The sequence below is a fragment of the Chionomys nivalis genome, chromosome 4 (genome assembly GCF_950005125.1).
Source record: "Chionomys nivalis chromosome 4, mChiNiv1.1, whole genome shotgun sequence".
NCBI classification, from domain to species: domain Eukaryota; kingdom Metazoa; phylum Chordata; class Mammalia; order Rodentia; family Cricetidae; genus Chionomys; species Chionomys nivalis.
This window is the reverse complement of record NC_080089.1, coordinates 40620194-40637651: the sequence shown is the minus strand read 5'-3', so window position 1 is coordinate 40637651 and position 17458 is coordinate 40620194.

The following is a 17458-nucleotide window of genomic DNA, read 5'->3' as shown; positions in this document are numbered from 1 at the left end:
TCGCATTCTAATCAGATCCTCCTGGAAATGTCAAGGAAGAAACTGGAATTCTGGGGAGAGCTATTTCAAGAGGGAAGGTGGAGTCACATCTTGGAAGGAAAAAGGACTATTTTTGTTTATACTTTGTCCCATGTAAATGACACGTGTTGTGGCGAAGTGTGGTAGACTGAATTCTGAGATGGCCTCAGGGCTTATGCCTATTGTATGCATATCCTGGAGAATCCAAGGGTTTGGGAACCTGAGGGCTTTTGTTCCAGGGATTAGGTTATAGACAAGATGCGGCACAGTTGGTCTTAAGACAGGAGACTATCCTGATGGGCCTGACTTCACTTTGAGAGCCCTCTGAAGGAATGTTTTCCAGCCAATTGCAGATGAAGGTGTCAGAAGGACACAATCCAGCTGTCTGGGGGAGATGAACACACGTGTAGGAACTTCACTGGAGTCCAGGGCAAAGAACTTGTGAGCAGCCTTTGGGGATTGAAGAGTAGTCAATGACCAACAGCTGACTGCTAGACTCTAGATAAAGGATGACAATAAGTGGCTCTTCTCTGTATGTGCACGCATGTATGCGCACGCATGTATGTGTCCATGCAGGTATGTATGTATGTGCAGGTGTCCTTGTGTGGTTGGTTGCCAGAGGACAAAATCAGTTGTCATTTCTCAGAAACCATCCACCTTCTCTTTCTCTTCTCTTCTCTTCTCTTCTCTTCTCTTCTCTTCTCTTCTCTTCTCTTCTCTTCTCTTCTCTCCTCTCCTCTCCTCTCCTCTCCTCTCCTCTCCTCTCCTCTCCTCTCCTCTCCTCTCCTCCCCTCTCCTCTCCTTCCTCTTCCTCCTCCTCTTCTTCTTCCTCCTAATCCTCTTCTTCTCCTTTGACAGGGCCTGTCACTATTAATCAGGCTAGGTTGATTAACCAATTAGTTCCCAAAGAGCCTGCCTGTTGTTGCCTCCCAAGTGCTAGTATTACGAGTGTGTGTCACTCTGGTTGGTTTTATTTTTGAAGATTCTGGGTATCAAACTCAGGTCCTTGTGCTTACAAGGACATCCCCAACTGACCTATTTCCCCAGCCCCTAAGCTGATATTGGTTTTAGATGCAAATTTTCAATAGTGTTTAATACTGCAGCAGAAAACTAACTTTCTAAGGAAGATTGAGAATTTAAAAGATGGGGGAGGGGAATTGGTGAGCAAATAAATGCACCTATGTGGGCAATATCAGGGAACTATTAATCATAGTGTTTCGATTTCTCGTTACGTTACAAAACAAAAAGTTTAGGAGGAAGGGAAACAATGAATATTTGTCAGGGTTTCAGAGCAAAGTTGTGACCAGATCAGGAGGGCCCAGAGCCTTGCCTGGCACTTCTGTTCCCCTCTGTTTCGTCTAGGATTGGGCTTTTTCTTTAGTCAGGGGCCTGCATTGTTTTCTAGGAGCACAAGGTCCCCTGTTAGCTTGCTTCAGCGCTTCCCCCACGAACCTTCACTTTTCCTGACGTGGGCTAGCTGTGATTGCTGACTTATTTGAAGATCAGCAGTACAGTTCAAAGGGAAGATTTGGAGTCCGCAGCATAATCTCTAATTTTCTGGGATATTTGAAGTAAGAAAAGAAGTTTTTAGGAGCCCAGAGCCTCAGACTTTAGTTGTGCACGTGTGTCCTTTGCTGGTTTTGGAATTTTAGGAGATCTCATCTGCTAGAGTCTGGGGAAACAAATAACAGACGGACTCCTCGCAGATAGCCTGGTGATGGGGAAGCATGGACCGTGACAGAATATGAAGATTTGTTACTATTTTGGCTTTAACTATGAGCTCCATAGCTGATAGTTAATTTTTATTCCAGAATCTATTAATAACCCAGTCACACAGGGCCTACATCTAAATATCACAATGTTAGGATGTTGATACAAGTAATTAGAGACACAGAGAGTTGGGGAATGAGATTGGTTGCCAGTGTAGATAATACCCTCACAGAGGTAAAGTTCCATGGCAGGGGAGATTATCATAGCATTGTGCTCCAGTCTAGAGGTGCTCTCAAAGTAATTATCTAAAACAAAAGCCTCTATGAGATGGTGAACAGCCTTTCACTAAGTGAGAGTATTGGATTGTGAATTGTCTGCAGTAGACTGCAAGAGGCAGATTGGAGCTGGTTGCACATCTTCTCTCCTGCCTAGAAGCAAATTCCAGCTTTGTTGACTGCTCTTTCCCCTCTTCCAGTTCTGTAAAACCTGAGGCAATAGTTCACCCCACTCCCAAGGCACTGTCAAAATCAAGGAGTGAAGTAAAAAATAGGTGGCCAGAGAGACATGGTGTCTTCCACCCAAGAAGTGGGAAGCTGTATTTTTGATGCTTGCATTCCTTGCAGGCAGGAAAAGTGGTAATAGCTTATTCTAACCTAACCCCAGGGTGTTGTGTGTGTGTGTGTGTGTGTGTGTGTGTGAGAGAGAGAGAGAGAGAGAGAGAGAGAGAGAGAGAGAGAGAGAGAAGGGAGGGAGGGGGAGAGAGAGAGAGAGAGAGAGAAGGAAGGAGGGTGGGAGGGAGGGAGAGAGAGAGCAGAAAAAGTGAGAGAGAAAGCAGAGAGAAATGGGGGTAGGAAGAGAAAAAGACAATCACAGAAATACACACACAGATAAGAGACAAAAGAAAATGAAAAAGTCATTTTCTGGCTTGACTTGAAGTAGAAGGATTACTTTTCTGGAGCACAGCACCAAATATACAATAGCTACAACTGCCTGGTCTCTTGGGCACAAGAGACAGCATGGGAAAGACTCCAATCTGTATAAGTGTTCAATAGCCAAGTTCATCCATTCAGCAGGTAGGAAAGGAGCTTTGGAGATGCAGCCAGGGACAATAGAAAAAGCAGATTTGGCATTGACTTGTTTGTAATGGATGACATGCCAACTCATAGAAGGCCAAGGAGGCACAGTACAGGTGTAATCACAGGTTAATCCTTGCCAGGAGCACGGGAATAAACAGGTAGGAAAGAAGGTGCTGAGGTCTTGACGAGAGATGAATTAGGATCCCATAGAGTGGGCGTAAGGGAAAGTATTCATTCATTCCTTCATGATCCATTCTCTCATTCACTAAGTATATTTATTACCTAGCACATACCAGGGATAATTCAAAAGATCCCAGCTTCTCTGCTTGAGAGTGAACAAGAATGAACAGAGAATGAAATCAAGATCACTTAAGAGAGGTTAAAACAAATGGCAATCTGCTCTTCTCCACCATCTTTGGGGTTGCATTAGTTCCATTGTCGTTAAGAATATCATTGAATTATCATTGAATTATGTCAGAAACACAGTGTAAGAGGGGTTCGTGAGAAAGCCCAGCTTGAGGGGGCATCACAGTGCTGATGACTTGACCTCGTCCATCCTTGCCACCTGACTCGGCTGATCTGTACTGGCAGCCTCATTTTCCCCGGTGCTGAGGTTCTATTTACCCAAAGTGTTTCCCAGTCTCAAAGCCACAGATTTATTTTATCCCAGCTGCTCATGTCAGCAGAGACATCTCCTTTTCTATTTTCACTAGGAATCTGGAAGCAAGCAGTGTCCATCTCAGCATGAGTCACCCCAGGCCAACCACAGGTACTTCCCACTTTGATCACCAACTTCTCATTCACTGGTCGCCACCCATTCTTGGCCACCCCTTGGGCTTTCCTTGCATTATGACCTCTTAATCTCCTACTTGTGGTCTAAGTAAGGACTAGCAATGGCCTTGCCCACCTTTGCCCACAGTTTCAGTTAACCATGGCTATGCACCAACCACTGTAAGTCTGGGAACCTCAAGCACAGCCTCCCACCCCATGACACTGTCATATAAGGCCCCGGTGGGGTTCAGTTGATTGCAGTCCACCACTGTTTAGATGGTGGCTAGCCTTTGTTCACATGCCTGACTCTGGGAGTGAGAGATGGCCACAAGAATGGGTCAACATGGGTTCTTCTCCATTTCCAAATATTCTCAGAGTTTCTATGTGTGATCATTCCTGTAGGGTGTCTTGGCTTGTCGGAAACCCCCAGTGATCCCAGAAAACAAGTTTATTCTTTCTTCACCTTAATTTTTGTGCATGCATATGTATCTGTGTATGCATGTTTGTATATGGGTGTACATGGGTATGGAGGATGGACGACAACCTTGGGTGTCATCCTCAGGAATGCTATTGACCCCCTTTGAGATATTCTCTCAAAGATTTGATTCTTACCAGTTAAGTTAGACCTGCTGGTCATTGAGCTCAGAGATCCACCTGTTGCTACCTCTGAAGTGCTGGGATTATAAGTGTGTGCTATCACACTTGGGGATTGAACTCTATATCCTTGCAGAGCAAGGGTTTTACTAACCGAGCCCCCCCCTTTTTACAAATGCTTATAAAAGCTGTGCTGTAATAGCAAGGTGCCTTATTCATACCCTGTAGATCAAACTGGCTAGAGTACAGGAAAGATTCAAGGAAGGAAAAAGTTTCCACTTCTATGAGAGAGATAGAGATAAATACAGAAATAGAGATAGGTAGTTATGTAGCTAGCTAGCTAGAACCTGCTTACACTTTAAATTTTTTACACCTACTCATATCCAAGTTGGGAATTTCTTTTCCATGCGCTTATTGGAAACTAACTTGACCCCAGATACGCTGTGCTGTGCTGTGCTGTGCTGTGCTGTGCGTGGCTCACCGCATGCCAGCAGTGACAGGTGAAAGAGCCTCACTGCAGTGGTGTGTGCTGACTTACGACATGCAGTAGAACTCTTTGATCTACTCTGTGATGGTGGACATTGAACACACTGTCTGGACTTGCATTCTACCTGTCAGCATCATCTGGGTCTGTCTGCTCTTCAGGACTTTGTCTACCAACACTGAACCTAACCTGGGTGATCACAGTCAGGAACAGAGAATAGCAGCCATCTCAAGGTCTGACCATTTTGGTCCAAGCATTTCTATCTGATGTAGAATAATAAAGGCCAATAACACTGAGTAGCTCTCCAGCGAGTGATGAGGGCATTGTGCACTGCGACTTTCTTTCTTCGACTGCTAAATAAGGCTTCTATTTTCCCCTCTTACATGTGCTGTTCCCCCGGGAACATCTTGCGCGCCAAACTGTCTCGGCACTTGCTTCCAGAGTACGCAGGCTGTGACATACTTCTGCAGCTTTTTAGCAGAGAATAGGTATCTGCTCATGTGCATGTGTCTGTACACACACACATGCATGTGACCACATACACATATATGCATATGCATATTTTCATAAAACACACATGTACACACACGGACATACACAAAACACACACCCATTCCAATGTTAAAGAGACGCCTCTGTTTCTTTCCAGAGCTGGCTCCTTCCACTTGCTGTTGAGGATTTCTCTTTCTATGTGCCATTCCTCCTTAGTCTGTTGGTGAGCGCACCACCCCTACTGAGAGGGGAGTGAAGAGGATCTCCTATGACCATCTGTTTGTTTCTAATGTGGGTAGTCAATGGTATCTGTCTCCTCCCTCTCTCCACCACACAACCTGAGGGCCAGGCACAAAACAGACTGTACAAATCAGAGTCGCCATTTCATTGAACTGGAGCTAGGGGAAAGCACCTTTTTCCGATAGAAAAATCTGGAGGATACAGGTCCAGCAACATCCTATAGAGTGGTCTAGCCCATGCCTTTCCTTGTAGGAGAGTGTAGTAGATACGTAGGCAGCAGCTGAGGTGAGGCCACAGTCCCCAACACACCAAGTCTTTGCCCATAGAAGCCATCTTCTGATGTATTTTTGTCTGGCAGACTATGGGAGTTAATACAGTTCCTTTTGCCTAAGTTCATTGACAGATTACTATGGTTTTTTTCTACACTATTCTGTTTTTCTACCCATGTCATCCCTGTTCCCTGCCAGCCTCCCACTATCTGGTATCTTTACTGTCCCCAGCTTTCACAGGTGCTTTTCCTTCACGTAGAGCCCATACAGGTCTCAGAGCATCTATCTCCAGTCCTCAGCCTGTCTGGCCCATTCTTCTCTGATCTGCTGCCTGGCTAAGTTTCTTTTAGCGGCGGGCTGTCCACGTTATTCCCTCTTTGCTACTCTTGCCTTGGCCTCCCATAGTCTTCCTTCAGTTTTTACTTCTCTCCTGAAGTCAGTTACCTGTCAACTGTGAACAGCTTTCCCTCAGCTGCAGCACCTGGGATCTGTTTCTGATCCATGGCACGATCATCAGCCACCCTCTGCCAATGCGTGTTCTTGAACTTCTCAGAGACCTTGCGCATTTCACCGGTATACTTATGAAGCATGGTATGATCATAAGGGAACTCAAAGACTACAAAGGAAGGGAGGTCCACCCCTATTTCAGTCCCAGGAAGAGCATCAAGAAAGACAGGATAGTAGTGGATGGAAATTTTTTTCTTTTTATAGTCAAGGTCATTTTCCACGTGTGGGAGATTAAGTGGAAATGTAAGCCTTGAAGACAGTAGACGCATACTGGAAACACTAGCAAATATGAATGAAATAGACACTAGGGGTATTAACCAGCATAGGAGTACAGAATAGTAAACAGCTTAGACTCTGCCACTGTCTCGTAGCTTTTGCAAAGCAGTTTCAGACTTGTAGGTATCATGGAAATGGTTGATCAGGGTCCACACAGGATGAAGTTGAGACCATGTGATGGTTGCTATAAACACACAACCTGGCAGAATGCAGACTCCCCTGGGCTGCAGGTCTCTGGGCATGCCAAGGGGCTTATCTTGATTATAGCAAGTGAGGTTGGAAGATCTTCCCGTTGTGGGTGGCTTGGATTACAAACGTAGAGGAATGGAGAAGAGCAGGGGCATGTATTTTGCACTCCCAATTGATGCAATGCAGCTCCCGCTGTGTGGCTCCCACACCATAGCTGATTGCATCTTAGGGCTATGAAGCAGAAGAAATCATTTCTATCTGCAGTCGCTTTTGTGAAGGTATTTTATCACGACAGGGAAAGAGACTAAGAGAGGTCTGCAGATGCTCTATACACCAGGCCATGCATGATAGATCTTGGAGGAGCAGATATGAGAGAGCCGAAATATTGATGAGAAGAAACATTGGAACTGCTGGCATGAGCTGTGGTGTATTCATCCTCGGACCTATCAATCCTCATATCACCCCAATCCTCAGGATCACTCAGAGCCTATTAAACCATAGATTGCTCCCCCCTCTCCATGGGGACTCTGAACGGGTCTAGGGAAGAACCTGAAAATCAAGATGTCTAACAAGTTTCCAGACGATGCTGATGCCATTGGTCCCAAGGACCAAGTTTTGAAATCCGCTGGCTTTGCGGTTAGAAGTGGAAGGGAAATGAATGCCATTGATGTTGAGTGCATTGAGACCCTGAGAGGCTGACTGTCAATCAACACAAGCTTAATGTGCTGAAGGAATGCAACCAGGTGTTCAGTGTATCAAGGGCCAAAGACTCATTGAGGAGGAAATGAGGGCTGTGAAGGAGGAAGGGCCTCGTGCTGCGGCTGTGCAGCAAAAGCCTGCAAGGGTGGCTGAGAGCAAGTGTAATTGTCCATGCATTGGAACTGGAGAAGAAAAAAAGCAGCTTATTTGAGGGGGATGTGGGGAAATCAGCTTGCGATCTCGTATAATTAAGGAAAAGCTGTGTTTCTGTTTAGGTGGCGGGTGGAAAGAATGCTTGGGTAAAGGCTTGTGGCTCCATGGGAGTTTACTCACAGAGCAGAGTAGAATCCCACAGCACACGGAAGAAGAGGTTAGTAGACGGTACAAGAGACACATGGGTGAAAATGGGATTGACTGAATGGGGACACAGGGGAAAGGAGCAGGGGTAGGCGGGGCCTGTGCCTCTGCTGCTAGGTATTAGGACTGAAGGAAGGTCATGTATGAGCCAGGTTGTGCTTGCTGACCTGAGGTCACCGGGGAAGGAGACTGTGATCGTCACATTCTAATCTCACTGTAGGGATTTGCCCCACCCATCTCTCGTGTTAGACAGATGCCTATGCATGCCTGGTTTTGCCTTGGTAATGGCTTCTCAGCTTTTTGCAGTCGTAATGTGATTGAATATAAGGTAGATAGGGAAACTGTGAGGGAGGACAGGAGACTGGGTTAAGACTGGGTCCAGAGCGATTTGGTTTCAGTCAGAGGACTTTGTTGTATAGACATCATGGTGTGTGTGTGTGTGTGTGTGTGTGTGTGTGTGTGTGTATACGTGTTCACATTGAAATGATTGGTCTGCACAATTGATCCCCTTTATTTCACCATTGTTGCACAGGTTGGCTTGTGTTTGAACATAAGGCACTGCACTAAGAGCCATAAAAAGAGAATGTGAGATTAAAAACCTCAACAGGGGCAACTGTAGACGTGGCTCAGCGCTTAAGAGCACTTGCTGCTCTCTCCAAGGACCAGAGTTGGGTTCCAAGCACAACCACCTGTAAGTCCAGCTTCAGGAGCTCTGGCCCTCCTTTTCTGGCTTCTGTAGGCACCCCCACATATGTGTGCACATACACACATGCATGGATAGAAATGAAATAAATATCTAAAAAGGAAAGACAATACATATTGCTTTAAAAAGTCATTAAGGAAACCTCCTTGAAGTGGACACATGTGTCCCTCTCCTCTGTTCAAAGGGTGACAGAACTAAGAGGCAAGGTTTTCTTTTCTTCACTCCGTTTGCAATTTAGGTAGCGTGTGACCTTCTGGCTTCTAAGGATCCAGCCTGCAATTGGAGACTCTATTGTAGAGCAGAAAGTGGCCTCAAAATTATATACATTGGAATCTTTGTCCCATTCAGTCCAGCTGGACTTGAAGAGGTTCTTCAACTCATCTGTAAATGACAAAAAAGAAAAGTACAGAGGAGAGAAGGATTAAAAACAGATCATTGACCCTATAGGATTGTTCCTAAGATGGATGAGCAGAATACACAAAGTTCTTAGCACCTCCCTGGGGCCATACAGAGGCCTCAATAATGAGTTTGCTCCTCCCCGCTCTCGACTTGCATTTGTATGGCTCTAGTGTAGATTTTGGGAATGGGAGCTGTCACCGAAGCACTTTCCCGTGTGGTTCTCAGTGTGTAGATGTGTCTGTCTAACAGCAAGCCTCCCTCCTAGCTGTTGGAGCAGTGAGTTCTGTGTACGTCAGAAAAGTTGCCTCCACAGCACCAGCTCCTTTTCCATGCTGTATGTGCTTGTGGAGTAAGGCTTGAATGTTCTAGAATGGGAAGGGTGCTCAGAAAAACAAGGTTGTGTTTCCCCATACTTACATCTATGTAAGTGTGGAACACCAGCTCTCGGCTCAACCTGGACGGTTGTTCTGAACCTGAGTGTCCTGGCAGCTCTTGCTGTACGGCCCTCTCCTCATGGGCCTCGGATAGGATGCACATTGAGAACTCACAGTTTATCTTCTCAGGTCCCTGCGTTTAGTGAGGCGATCTCTGAGTGAGGACGCAGAAGAATGTTTGTTACTTCTGGTGAGGGCAAGCTAGGAGCAGCTTCCTGTGACACTGTGAATTCTTCAAAAGCTTGAATAAAACCCCATGTGTTGTACACCTTGCATATAACAGCTAAACTTTGTCTTCAACTTGACTTGGCTTAGAATCACCCAGAAGACACTACGAGGCATGGCTGTGAGGGCATCTCTGGAGAGCTTTAACTGAGCCAGGAAGAGCCATACAGACAACGCTATCCCAACTGAGCCGGGAAAACCCATACAGACAATGCTATCCCATGGGCTGAGGGGACCAGACTGAATGAAAAGCGGGAGAGAGGAAGCCAACTGAGCACTGGAACCTCCTCACTCTGGTTTATCTCTGTTGATGTCACGGAACAGGCCCCTTCGTGCTTCTGCCTCCCTGACTCATCCGCCATGATGAACTGAATCACCTCAGCCTTGAGCTGAAACACCCCTTCCTTTTTTAAGTCTTCTTTATCAGGTAGATTATCACAAAATGCGGAAGGCAGATAATAGAGTGCCTGTGCTTCGAGCCTCCCAGAGAAACTCAAACCTATCAAAATGAACTGAGGAGGTAGGGAGGCACGGAATCATGCTTCCTCCTGCTTTCGGTTCCTGTTTTGGGACCGCAAGAGAGTTGGGTTGCTCCTTCTAGGGTAAATACACCATGTGAAAGGGCTAGAGAGATGGCTCAGAGGTTAAGGGTTCCTATTCTTCTTCCAGGGGTTTGGAATTCAGTTCTTAGCCCCCATGTGAGGTGGCTCACACCGGCTCACAGAGGCCATGTGTTCTCCAGCCCCGAGAGACCTGATGACCTCTTCTGGTTTCCCAGGGCACCTTCATTCACATGCACAAAATTACACACAGACACACATGCATACACATCAAGAAAAATGATAAAAAATAAATCTCAAACATCTTCACACAATGTTGTAAAATGGGTATTGAAGTCTGGGGACTACAGTGAACTGTAGACTCCAGAAGAAAAAGGCCTTCTGCACGTTCAGGTTGAAGACAACACAAGAAGACAGTGAACAAACACTGACATGTAAATGCAGAGTCTGCTAGCTCAGGATTTGCTTAGAACCCAGGGCCTCCTTACCTCTTTCTCTTTCAGACCCTCCAGCAGCTACTGCAGGCCAGTAGAGTAAACGGGCATGAGAGAATCTGCCTTCTTGGACCTGTGCTCTAGTGGACAGTTTTCAAAAGCTGTCACCCAAATCTGGTGATCACTGTAAGTTTAGATGGAAGATGGGAGTTGCTAGAGGAAGTGGGAGGAGCCAACATTTTAAAGATATAGACTACTTTATACTTTGAAGTAAATTCATCATTCCTACCCACGCCGCTTTAGCTTGCTATTGCCCCAGCAAAGACCTAGTTTTTTTTCCTCCTGTGATATACCCAGCATGATGCCCCATGTTCTTCTTTTGAGGGAGGAATTCAGAGAACTGCCATCTCTGCTCCTACAGCTTACAATGCCAGAGACCTGAGGAACTAGGTGTTAGCAAGGTCCAAACTGCACAGTGTGAGGTTTATACTCAATGCCAGTTTTGTAGGCGCCAATGGCTCTCTGCTTTGAGAATGCAGATGTGTGTGAGCAGCTGCTTCATGTTCCTTCCCTGCCATGGGGGATTGATGCTCAAGGAACGAGCCCAGAGAAACCCTCCCTTCCTGTAGTTGCTTTGTGCAGGTGTTTAGTTTTGCTTCTGCGATGAGAATAATAACCGATACAAGAATGGCAACGGGAAGCATGACTTAGTGACTTTTGAGGTTGCCAGCACCACAACATTGCCATGTAAAAGGCTCATGGGTAGAGGTACTTGTGCATCTGAGCTAATAAATAAATAAAAATCACTAAAAATTAACATTTCAGGAATTTCTCAGTTTACTCATTTCTGTGGGGTAGCATTTGCCACTATCCTGGCATGTATAAGGATGCCGGCCATGACTGGAATACATCTGTCCCATGTGTGGATGCTCCTTGACCTGATCTTTCCCCTGTTTTTGCCCTTTTGCTTCTGGGTCGGTTTGTGAGCTCAGTGAATGAAATGATCCCACAGAGGCCACGGTGGCGCTTGAAGGGTAAGCCCTGTCTTCTACTGTCTGCAGACTCTGCCCCTGCAGCAGGTGGTCTGGTATGGGGGCAGGGTAGGGGGCTTCAGTTCAAGGGCACTCACTAGTTCACTCCCAGATCTCAAAGGTCCTTCTGGTTGGCTAGATAGTGGAGAAGTTTCAGATCAGTCCCAAGGAGGAGAGAGCAAGCAAATGAGTCGGTTATTGTCCCAGGGTTCTCTTGCTGTGCACAGTCCAGCAAATTTTTTCTTCCACAACTGTTGCAAAGGGGTGGTGGCGGTGGAGGTGGGAGAGTAGGTCATGAATATTTAATCATGGCAAAGCAGGAGCATATTATTTAGATAAACTACTTAATGGCAACACTAGCCCCTCCGTCGATGGGGGAGGTGCTGCCTCCCTCACCAGCCCAGCTCCAGACTTATGCATCCTTTAATCTTGGTTGCCTTTGAGGGGGAATGTAAGAAGGCTCCCGTCTCTCCATCAAACTGCATCTCTAATTTAAACAGCTGTTAATAAGGGTTAAATCTGCAGGCTGAGCTGGCCCTTCACTTGTTACTTGCAGGGAAGGGGTGGGGGTGGGAATCAATGGAGCAGGAAGCCAGAGGGGCGTCCATTTTGAAAAGGCGTAATGAATTACGTTTCCTTAGTAGAGCTGGCAACCTCCAGTCCAGCTCCCACCGCCTGCCTTTCACATACCCAAGCCCTCTGTGACACATCAAATTTAATGAGACTGCACAGATCTCAAATAAAGAAGGGGAGCCGTGTTGCTACCGCTGCCAAGGCACTTTATTAAGAAGGATCAGAGAGAGAGAGAGAGAGAGAGAGAGAGAGAGAGATCTGTCTTTAAAAAGAGCCCTTAAAGGCAAAGGATATTTTGGCGCGAGTGGAGGGAGGTCCCCAATTGCCACGATTTAGGTCCCCTCTGGAGCATTTTAACAACCCAAGTTCAGTGTGAGCTTTGGGATCATAGCGTTAGCAAACAGGTCTTCAAACCTCAGAACCACTACAGACGAAGAGGATTGCAGTAGGTAATTAGGAAGGTTTTGATTTTAGCTATCCCCCACCCTATGGTCATTAGGAACACACAGAGAGAAGCCGGTAGCTGTCGTCCACATGATGAATCATCTTGCTACCCATATTCTTCAAACCAATCAATAAATCACTTGTTTGGCCAGTGGGGCTGCACTTAGGTGGACAGTAGAGGCAACAGCTTGACAAGGAGAGAATCAAGAGTGTTTGCTGTAGGTCTAGGAGACGGTGCATTATCTGGATACCAGGAGACTTTATTTCGTGTGTCATACTTGCCACTAATCCATAAAGCTTCTGTGAGGAAATGCTGTAACCCGGATCTTCAGTGGACTTGTTTATAATATGAGAAGGGTGGGGGTATGCTATTTGTTGACACTGAAGTTTAGATTAGAGTTCTGGTCAGTCTTGGAGAAAAAAAAAGATGAGAGTGATGGGTGATAGTTTGTGACAGACATGCACATTCCTAGAGGAAAGATTGTCCTTTTCTGGTTTCTAGAACCTCCTAATCACTGCTAAGATTTTTTCTTTTCAATACCGTGTCAGAAAAAAAAAATGGTAAAATAAAATCAAACAAAAGAGTCCTGACCTTTATATTACTATCTATGGTCATTTGCCAGATGTGGATGGGCTGAGCTGTTTGTGGTCCTGACATTGAGATGGGCACGCTAAATGCCCATAGTGGGGCCAAACCATACTAGATTTTGATCATCACTTTGCCACGTCTAACTGTGTGGCCTTGAGTACAATAATTAATTATCAATATCTAGCACATAGTAGGAACAGTATTAATGCCCACTGAAATATCATCGACATACATCTGTGCTTTAGATGTGGTTATTGTGACTTCCCAGATAGGGACCTGCAGCATTGCATTGGGCTTGCTTCTTCCTCCTGAGTGCTGGGATTAAAGGCGTGTGTCCCCACCTCCCAGCTTCCTGGTTCATTTTCATTCCCTATTCACAGGCTCTCCTCTTCAAAACCATTGCATCTTTTCCTCGAGATTCCATTTTGAGAACAGCTTTGGCCATTGCCTTCTGTCCATTGATTGGGTAAAGCAGGAAGCTGACCAATGAGAGGGCTGGGTGCAGACGCAGGACTCCTAATTGGGAATAAACGGGAACTAAGGCATCAAGTAGGTCTATATCACTTCACATCCCAATGCTGCTTCTCTGGAGCACAGAGGCCCAGAAAGAAAACCAGCTCAAATGAAGCATAGCAAAGAGAGTTCATGTGTTTGTGTAGGAAAGGGCTCTAGAGGATAGGTGGGTGAAGTCAGCACATGCAAGGCTTTAACAGGATGACCTTATTATCAGCTCGCTTTAAGGGAGAACAGTGAAATGACATTCTTAGGGCTTTGCAGACAATATCTTACTTTCTTTTCTCTTGGAAATCATCATGGTGTTTTTTGTTTTCCTTTCCAGAAAAGTTTCTGGTAGCCCTGCCAAAAGGGATGAAGTCAGCTCTTCGGTCCATTCAACCTTTCTGGCTCTCTGCGTTGGCTCATAGTCTGGTTCCATCTTAGGTTGATAAAGTAGAGACAACTCACCCTCTGAGTCTGCAGTTTACTTGTTTGAAATGAGCTTTGTGTCTTGGGTGCTGAACCACATTTCTCCTCTGGTTTCCACCGCTTTGTCTTAGCGCTTCCAACCCATTAGGACTTGTCTCCTGTGCTCTGCAGCTCCTGGCTCTTGCAGGCAGTTACATTTTTATCTTCATTGCTAACTTGACAGGATTTAAAACACCAGGAAAGCATAGCTTTGGCTTTGGTTTTGAGGGTATTCCCAGAACAGACCAACAAAAGAGGGAAGACTCACCCCAGATGTGGACAGCATCATCTGATGAGCTGGAACAGCACAAAAGAAAAACGTAAGCAGTGGCCTGACTTCATCTCTCCTTTCTTCCTGACTGCAGGTGAACGGCGTCCAGCAGTCTCCTCTGGTAGAGTAGACAGTATGCCTTCTGACTTGAAGAAGAAAGTCTTTTGCCATTAAGTTAGTTTTTATCAGGTATCTTTGTCACAGCAAGAGAAAAGGGACACCCTATAAAACATAGTAACCCTCACTGTGTACATAGTCTGTTTCCTCAGAGCAGCCTGCCTTGGTATAACTGGGTTTTCCCAGAAATGCTCTTTGCACACTGATCTTTCTGGTTTTAACATTCAGATCTTGCAGTCAAGAGTTTGACAATGGATGGAAGCAGACTTAATCAGCTTGGGACTAAAATGCTCCGTGTTAAGGGCAAGACCAAAGTGGTTAACCATAGTAGACTGCAGGAGGGGCCCTCATCTATTTCCAGAGTTGAGTGTAGAGTTGCCTGTGAGGTACCGTTAGAGATACCCAGAAGTCTGAGACGTCCTTCAGCAATACCCCAGCAGCTAACAGCAAATGCATCTCACATGGAGGCCGCAACAGCATCTGGCTGATTCTGGGTTTTCTCTGGTTATTGTGCTAGCTAGTTTTCATCTGCCTCACAGGGCTAGAATCACCTGGAAAGAGGAAGCCCCAACTGAGAAATTACTTCCATCAGATTGGCCTGTGGGCGTGTCTATCTCTGGAATATTTTCTTGATTCATGATTGATGTGGAAGAGTCCAGATCATTGTGTGCGTGGTGTCACCCCTGGGCAGGTGGTCCTAGGTTGTGTAAGAAATAAAAATGAGCAAGCCTTGGTGAACAAATTGGCCAGGAGCATTCCTCCATGGTCTCGGCTTCATTTCCAGCTTTGAGTTTTTCCCTTGACTGCGCTTAGAGACGGACTGTGGCCTGGGCACCGTGAGATGAAACAAACTCTTTCTTGTCCAAGTTGCTTTTGGCGAGTGTTTTAGCATAGTAATAGAAAGCAAACTGATTTGTATTAGCCCAGCTGCGAACATAGAACATAGGACTGTGGCCTAGAGAAATAGAACATCCAGCATTTGCTAATCTTGGTGGCTTCTGCACAGGCATCGCACCCATCACACACCTCCTTTCTCATACTCAGAGGTACATTTATTTGGGCTCCAGGTAGAGGATGGGGATACTTTTGTCTCTCTTTCATAACGATAGCTGTTGGTCCAGCCATGGAACTAAGAGCTGAAGTGGAACACAGCACTTCTGGCTTCTGCGTCATCATCATCACTATCTATGCTGGGAATGTTTGTGATTCTCTGACTTCAAAAGGACATTCCCCACTGTGAATCAAGTGTCCACTGTGTGCAGAGCTGGGACTATCTGCTGTGTGGAAGACAGAAGGGTAGGGCAGACAAGGTTCTTTATTCTTCCAAGGTCCTAGCAAACAGACACTCTACTGTAAAGTATCAGCTCAGGCGGCACTCACTTCGTGGGGTTACTGGGAGGATGGTGCGGGTTAAGCCTGTTGATTACGTGCCTGACACACAGGGAGCACTCAGCGACCACAGTCATGTCACGACTCAGCGTTCATATAGAGGACACACGTGATAAGCTAGTTACAGACAAATTCCATCAAGTCTTTTCGTTGTTGTTGAAGAGCTCTAGAAACCCTCAAGCTCAAGGAGGAGTTCATCAGCCAAGACAACCAAACCATACAAACCAAAACAACTAGACACTGAACACATTTATTCTAGGATTTCTCAATGAGTTGGCTTTGTGCAAAATGTTTATATCTGTAAAAAGTAACACGTTACTTCACTTGTAATCATTGAGGCCGTGTCTTGAGGGAGACACAGCTTATGTGAACAGCTAAGGTGCTCTCCAAGTGTCTCCCGTTGTCACCATCATCGCTCTAGTTGTAGCTCCTGATAAACCTCCTGGGCTCTCTAGGAGGCAAAAGCTAGAGCGGCTAAAAAGTAGAGACCAAGATAAGAAAGACACCAAAACTGGAAAAAAAAAATATAACACCAGTGCCAGCTGGCAGCCAACCAAATAAGTTGACTATGTTTTAATAAATAAATTTTGCCTGAAGATCATAAGGGCAAAGCTAAGCCACTAGAGGTCAGGCAGTAATGGCACACACCTCCAATCCCAGGATTTGGGAGACAGGGGCAGATGAATCTCTATGAGTTCAAAGCCATCCTGGGCTACACAAGATCAATGGAGAACCAAATCCAGGTGGTGGTGGCTCACACCTTTAATCTCAGTACCAGGGAGTCACACCTTTAATCCCAGCTCTAAGAGGAATATAAAATGGGAGGAGAGAAAGGTTCTGTCTGCTTAGTCTGTGGTCACCGAGTCTTGGTAGTGGTAAGACTTCTCTAGCGGCTTGGCTGTTTTGCTTTCCTGGTTTTTAAGTCGAACCTCAATGTCTGTCTCTGACTTTTTGTTTTCCATGCTACAGTACACACAGTCAGGAGAAGAAGGTCTCTAGAAGGACATTTGTAAAGGCTTCAGGGGATGACTGGACAATAAGCCCTTTTGATACTGAATGATAATACTTGAAGACTGAGTTTGATGGCAAAAGTTGGGACATTACTAGGGGCAGGGATTGTAGTTTAGCTTTCTGAAGATACTACACCAAATAGAGTGAAGAAGAACTGGGGAGAGAATTCTGTTCTCATCACTCTTTGTTAATGCCATCTTGGTGAGGGCACATCCCTGAACAAACTCCAGGGGCTCCAATTTGGCTTTCCCACAACCTCCTGAGAAAGTAAAAGAAAGAAGACAGGGTCTTGACTTGTAGCTCAGTGGTAGGAACACTTGCCTAGTATGTGCAAGGTCCTGGGTTCAATGCCCAATATTGAAAGAAGAAAGAAAAAGAAGAAAGAAAACTGGAGGCAGGCAGGCAGGCAAACTAATAGAAATGATTGGGGTGAGAGGGAGGTAGAAAGGGAGGAAAGAAACTGAAACCAAGCAATAAGGCGTTTGAGTGACATGGCATAAACCAGAGAAGGTGAAGTTGAAGTTCACAGTCTAAGAAGAGAATGCGAATCAGTGTTGCTAAGAGGTTAGAATGGTGGAGAAACCAAGGACAGCTGGCTAGTGTTTGTCCGGGGAAGCAGGATTGAGTTCAGGC